This window comes from Gopherus flavomarginatus, chromosome 11 (genome assembly GCF_025201925.1).
Source record: "Gopherus flavomarginatus isolate rGopFla2 chromosome 11, rGopFla2.mat.asm, whole genome shotgun sequence".
Lineage (NCBI taxonomy): Eukaryota > Metazoa > Chordata > Testudines > Testudinidae > Gopherus > Gopherus flavomarginatus.
In genome coordinates, this window is record NC_066627.1 from 50,873,053 (window position 1) to 50,880,134 (window position 7,082).

Genomic DNA, 7,082 nt, shown 5'->3' on the forward strand with positions numbered 1-7,082 from the left:
AGGTCAGCCTCTGGCTACGGATTTATCCCCCACTCAGCCCTGTCGTGTGCAAGTCAGCCGAGTGGAGCTGAGCAGGGCCTCGTCATCTGCCCTGCTGGGCTCTTTCCCATTTCCACCTGACTGCAGCCACCGGTGTGACGGTGAAACTTGCGCTTCCCCAGGGGCTCGCGCGGTATTCCCCCAGAGAGCTCACACCGAGTGCTGCTTCGTGCTGACGGTCCCATGTAGTGAGTGTAGCAGTGTGCGCCTTGGACAAGGCTTGGACGCGCTGTGCAATCCTGACTAGTCTGCAAGCATGGAGCATAGCATCTGCCCATGCACTGTTGTCTTTTACCCCTCCCTATGCACTGATGTGTGCACTGCACCCGGCTACAGCATGTGCTGTGCATCCCTAACTGCACCGCATGCCAGGTACGCTGATTGCACGGCTTGCACCAGAACCTGCATGAAGCACTGTATTCACCCGCAGGACACTGTGCAGCATGCACTGGTGCACTGATTTCTCCCAGGGACAGTGTCCCATGTACACTGATTACACCACCCGCACGCACAGTACCCCAGCAACTGAGCATCGTGTCTCCCATTCACCGTCTGGCACGAGTCCCACAAGCAGGGCTTACAGAGCAGGGAGTCATGGGAACACCCTCAAGTCTCACTCATAACTCCACAGTCCCTTGTGGTCACACGCCCAGTGCCATTTAGAACAAGGTGTGCATGGCTCTGGCAAAACCAAGGGGCAGAGCAGGGGCAGTCCAGCTCCCCCTCCTCAGCTGGTGCAGTGAGAGCCCCCCAGCTCTTGTTTCAATCTTCTTTAACCCTGGTGCTTGGAGTTGTCAGTGCACTGGCTGTACCATGTGCTTTTCCTGCACCATGTGCTGTACCCTCTACCCCTGGCGTCTGCATAACCACAGGCTGACTGCAATATGTGCCTTTTACACACCATGTGCTCACTCATCCTGGCTCATTGTACTGTATGGTAATAGTGAGTTCCATATAACACTGCAGACCTCACACTGTAACAAGACCATCAGTACTGACTACACCAGGTGTATTACACTGCTCTGTATTTTTCACACTTACTACCCTACTCTTGTCCTATACATTGACTACACATTGATAGTAGCATACTGTATGGAAATTGTCCCTTTGCCATATGTCCACTGTCCCTTTCAGGCAACTATGGTCCTGTTGTACCATGGGCTGGCCCAGATTATGATCTCAGGTCAGTGGCATAAATCCAGAGTAATGCCACAGTCAGCTGAGTCACTCTGGATTTCTGCCAGTGTAAGTGAGAGCAAACGCTGATCCACCACCGGGAGAAGACTGTGCCCACATGTTGCTGCCCCACTGCATGCTGATTGTCCCCCCACCTCCGTCCTGGCACAGCCTGCCCTTTGATGCTGCATGCATTCTGCACCATGTGGTGCACAGTGTGTGCTGTAACACCAGGCGCTGTCTGGAGCATGGAGAGTTAGCACAGTTAGCAGAACGTTGGCATCTTCCTAGGCAGATTGTAACCACGGCCATCTGAGGCCTGCCCGATGGCAAACAGATGGCAGCTGGAGGCCGACTCCTGGAGGTGGGTTTGAAGTAGATTGCAGAGAGAGAGGGCTGGCGGAGAGAAATAGACACAGCTGGACAGAAGACCTCTGTGAATAGTCTGCAAATGTCTGTCCACATTTAGTGTCAGGGTTATTCCCACTGGGATGCTGCAGTCGAAGAAACAGGGCTAATCCAATAGCCGGGCATAGGGCAGCCAAAGAGCTAATCAGCCGCTGTCACCTGGGCTTCAGATTCAGCCTCTTGCTGATTCCGGTCCCTGTTTTGGAAGCAGCCTGTTGACGAAAAGGCCATTAGTCTAACGGGTGTTTCTCAAAGTGTCGGCCAGGAGCGAGAGCTAGTGCCCCCCTCCCTGCAGTACCCAGGGTCTCCCCTAGGTGTCGCTGGGCTGCTGTTGTGTGCAATGTATCAAGTTGTCACATTGCCATGTGGGTTGTACTCTGTAAGCAGGCTGGGCTGAAGCTGGTGGCTGGGATGTTTTTATACCTTTCCCTGGCGAATGGCAGCCGCCGAAAGCCTTGCTGTGTGCATGTCTGCCTGGGGCCCGGTTACAGCCGGAGCCTGGAGTCCAGACCTACACACCCAGATGCGTGGAGCAAAGTAACACTAACGAGAGGGCAGAGATGCTGGTTGCTTTAGTGGTTCCTCTGGAGCCCCAGTTCTCACAGGAACTGCAACCCCCTCCGAGTTCAGCATTAACCTGCCTGGCACTGGCTTAGCATCTGGGTGTGGACTAGGGCCCTGTGGGGCGATCTGAGCTTGGGGGTCCATTCTGGGTTTCTCAATGGCCCTTTCTCCTCAGGGAACCATTTATGGGTCAGAAATACTATGGCAGCTGGGCTGCTTGGGTTGTGTGAAAGGAGCAATGAGGAGGTGCATTGTGTAGTGGCCAGAAAATGGGCCTGGCAGTGAGGAGTTCAGAGAATCAGAGAATCTCAGGGTTGAAGGGACCTCAGGAGGTGTCTAGTTTCACCCCCTGCTCAAAGCAGGACCAATCCCCAACTAAATCATCCCAGCCAGGGCTTTGTCAAGCCTGACCTTAAAAACCTCTAAGGAAGGAGATTCAGCCACCGCTCTAGGTAACCCGTTCAGAGGTCTGGCCATGGATCTGATTCTGAGTGACTGCATGACCCTGGGCAACTCACTTAATCTTCCCTGGGGGTCACTCCATGACTCAGTGTCCCATTTTGTAAGACAGGGGTAGAGAGTTTGCAATCGATGTTTGTCGGGGGGGTTGAGATGCTCAGAAGAATGGTGCCAGAGATGGGATAACTGATTAATATTATCGCCCCTGTCCAGAGTCTGCCATACCATGAGGTCGCTATTTTGACCCTATAAATTGCTGTTGTTGAGACAAGGTGGCTGAGATAATGCCTTTATTGGACCCCTCCTGACAATGGCTGAAAGCCTGCCGGCCCCACTGTTTGGCTCTAGCGTTGAGTCCTAGGGGACTGTGATAGCTGCAGGTGCACTGTTACTTCGTACACGTCAGGAAAGAGTTTCATAGCGAGTTTGGAAGTGTCGTGTTCATGTCACAGGCTCCAGAGAGGCCATTATTTGGCCAGCCCCAGCTGTTATCGAGGGGTAAATACATGCTCAAGCCTCACAGTCTGGGGCCTGCTACTGTGGGATGGCCAGGGGGACAGTTAAAGGGTCAGGAACTGCGAGGTGGTGGGTGGGTCCCAGTGTTCAGGCTGCAGTCCCAGCCAGGATGTTGCCCGGTAGTGGAACTGCCTGGCAGCCTGAGCCCTGCGAGGGAGTCAACTGGCACAGGCCAGCCACAGGTGTCTGACTGCGAGCTTTCCAAGCCAACACTGCATAGTAATCCTGGGTTTACAACTGCTGGACCTGGGTGTCACAGCCCTGCTAACATGGCCGTACCTCGCCATGCAGACCGTCCAACTTGGGTCTGCAGTTTGAGCTGCGTCCACACTGCAAAGTGACAGGGCTTGGACCAGAGTCGCAGCAGGACTCTGACCCCCCCCCCCAGCAGGGTCCTAGGACCAGGGTCCTGAGTGTTTGCTCACCAAAGTTAGACAGATTTGTGTGTGGACAGAAGGGGGGCTTGGGCAAACCTGAATCAGAAGCTGGGCTTAGTGTGTTGTGTAGACACAACCATAGAGCTTTAAAGCTCATACCCCACCCCTTAAACTTCACCAGGAGCCAGCTGGCAGCCAGTGCGAATCCCAGAGCTCCAGGGCCACATGCCCCAGGGGGAAGGGGGGGCTTTCCACTTGCAGCCTGGCAGCAGCACTGAGGAAGGGCCTGAGGCAGGGTCAGTGAATCACTGGTTAGAGCCACAGGCCGGCAGGATGCTCAGTGACCTCATTGCTGCTACAGTCCAAGGGGCTGGGATAGCAGCCAAGCAGCATCATGCCACCAGAGTGGGGGCAAGAGTCCTTCCACACCCCTGCTCCAGTCTCCTGCATAGATCCCGTTGGCCTGGGTTTTGTGGGAGAGGCGAGGAGAACAGCATGTGCCCCTTAGGCTACAGAGGCTTCTCCGGTCCTGGGTTTGCCTCAGCTTTGGTCGGTACCCAGCATTGTTAGCCTGTCAGCATTCAGTGCATCGCCATCCTCATGGTCCTTCACTGATACCCACGCTGGGGATCTCTGTGGGAGGAGTGACAGCAATACCCTAGCTCTTCTGGGGTAACTAGCTGGGCTTGTCACGGGATCCTCACTGCAGCCCTAGAGAGGGGCAGCGAATCTGCGTTGCCTCCCCCTTAGACCGCACCTCCCCAGCCCCATGTCAGGAGCGCAGAGGGGGCAGTTGTTGGAAGGTGGATTCTTTAGTGGCTCCAAGGGACTCTGGGATATTCCCCTTCTGTTTGCTCAGCAGTTTGCTCCTAGGTATAAAGAAGCTGGAGCCTCAGCTGCCATCATCTGTGTCAGACGATTACCCCAGCCCCAGTGTAGCATAAACCCAGCTGCGTCCACAGTTCTCTTCAGCTACTTGTTGGGATGGAGTAAAAAGACTTTCTGGGGGCCTGGCTGGCAGGCAGGTGCCAGGAGGGTGTTGTGGAGACTGGAGGACTCAGGGGCCCTGCTGGGTGTTTGTACTGTCTGTATGGATGTATGGGACAGCTGGAGTGCCCCAACTGTGTCTAGGGTCTCATTTTGGAGGACGGCAGTGTGGGGGGATGGGTTTTCCTGTGTTTTGCTCTGTGTCGCCATGTGTTTGTGGGCACTCCATGACATGATCTTGTCCAGCACACATGACCTGAGACCTCCAGCCAGTCTTTCCAGCCCAGCGCTTGGGGTCAGGTGGGAAGAGGGGGCATCAGGAGGTCTCTGGGCTCCTGCTGCAGGGACCGGCCACACTCCCCTGTGAGATGGGGGTGGGCCTTGCCAGCAAGTAGAAAGGTGTTGCCCGAGGTGCCACAGCTTGCTACAGACATGCAAGAATCCCCATTCTGTGGGCTGGGCTCTCAAACATGCACCTCCTCCCACAGAGCTGTTATGTGGCTCTGGCAAACAGTCATCCGGGAAGGGCTTGGAGGCCAGCGTGTCGCCAAGTGGGAAACTGACTTCAGCTCAGCAGTGCCCTAGAGGTGGTCGCCGGCTCCTTGGCTTGGTGGGGGGCTGGGAGCCCTGCAGGGAGGGCTAGGAGGAAAGGGTAGGTTTGTCTGTGCGCCGAGCCATGGGCGTTGGACTCTTGAGGAACTTTCCCGAAGCAAGCGCCTGGACAGAGAAGCTCACTGATAAAAGGGCCAATTTTCTATGCACTCTAGCCACTATCCCCACCCTCTCCGCTGCTCTCGGGAGAGGGGGAATGCTCCCTAGCCCCTGCAATAACCTCAGAGCAGATCAGCGGCTGGGCTCCTGCAGCCAGCGCACGGGGTGGCGTGCGAGTGGGGACGGGGAGGCAGACACAGGACTGGCTGCTGGGCCTGGGAGTCTCATCTCTCAGCTCCTGGTGGATGATCCTGCCAGTGCAGTGTTTTGCCCCTGTGCCTCTAGCTGCTCATTCCTGCCGGGCAGGTGCAAGGCCATGTGTGGGCAGGGAGAGGAGAGGAAGCCTGGCCCATCTGCGCCGTCTCTAAGGCAGGGCTCCAAGGAGGGAGTCCCTGAGCGTTCTCTGGCTAGTGCCTGAGCAGCCTTGGTAGTCCGGTCCCCTCCCCACCCGCCCAGAAACAAGCCCGTTCCCTGCAACGTTTTGACTATCATGAAATTCTCAATAGGGCTGGAAAAAGATCCAATCCGAGCGGAAAAACTGGCCTCAGCCGCAGGGAAATGGATTTTAAAACATTCTCCTCTCTGGGTTCTGTGCACAGGCTGGCGCAGGACTGCACCTCAACAACACCATAACTGTGGCAGCTCCTGGAACAGGCCCTTCCGTGAGGGGCAAGGTGGGTGCCAGCTTGAAATCTGGACCCAGAGGTGGATTTTGAACACACCCTCCCCTCAAAAAAAATCCCAAACCAAGAATTTGGTCCAGCCAAAGGGACACCTGCAAAATGTGGGCCTAGGGTCAGGTTTGACTTCTGCCTCCTGCTTTAAGGGCAGGAGGAAGCTTGGTTCACCTTAGGGACTGGCTTCTACTCACTAAATGACACAGACTCCACTGGTGCCGGGGAGTGGGGTCAGAGCCGGGGGGGGGCTGAATCCTAGCCCCCCACCCCCAAATTCAGGGAGCTGGAGCTGGGGTTTATCTAAGTCCAGCTGTAGGTTTAAATGGCCAGTGAGAACAAAGCGCCCACTCTGGTTCCAGATTTGCTGGAAGCACTAGCCACATGGCTGGTTGGTTTGCTGGCTAGTTCTCCTCACCCGGCACAGATTTCTCTGAGCAGTTTGTTTCTCCCCTCTCCCTCTCGTCCAGCATCTGGAAGCACTTCCATCATGTACTGTAAATACTGTGTGTGACACCTTCGTCTTCTTACTTCCCTCGGGAGGCGGGCAGGTCCAGCGGGAGGGGCGGGGGTCTGGAGGAGACCGAGGTTCTGTACTAAGACTTTTTTGTATACCACAAACTTTTTGTATATTTTTAATTTTGCTGCAACATGAGATATTAAATTCCTTTCAATACACCTGGCCTGATTGCTCTGCCTTCCTTCCCCTCTAGGTGCACCAGTTCCCAGCAGCTGGCTGATGGGTGCGACCCAGTGAGCTCAATGGGGCTGTGCTGATGCTGAGCTGGGAGAACCAGATGTGCAGCCACCCAGGGACCTCCTAGCAATGCACCTCAGCTGCCCTGTGGCAGGGCAGAGGCCAGATTACTGCACACCACAGCTAGGAGCAGGTCTCCCACAGGACAGGGCAGCAGAGGCTGGCTGAGACTTTGCAATGCTTGGTTGTGGATGAGTTGGGATTGTCTGTTGGACAGAGCATGAGGATGGGGAGCCTGGACTCCTGGGTTCTGTTTCCAGCTCTGCCACTAACTTGGGGAAGTTGCCTCAGTTTCCCCAGTTGTAAAATGGAGACAATGACTCTGTCATTCCTCCCAGGGGGTGGCACACTTTGAGCCCCTCAGGGAGGGACTTGTTGAAGAGCGGAGTGTTATTCTGAGTGGGTTGGTGGGAC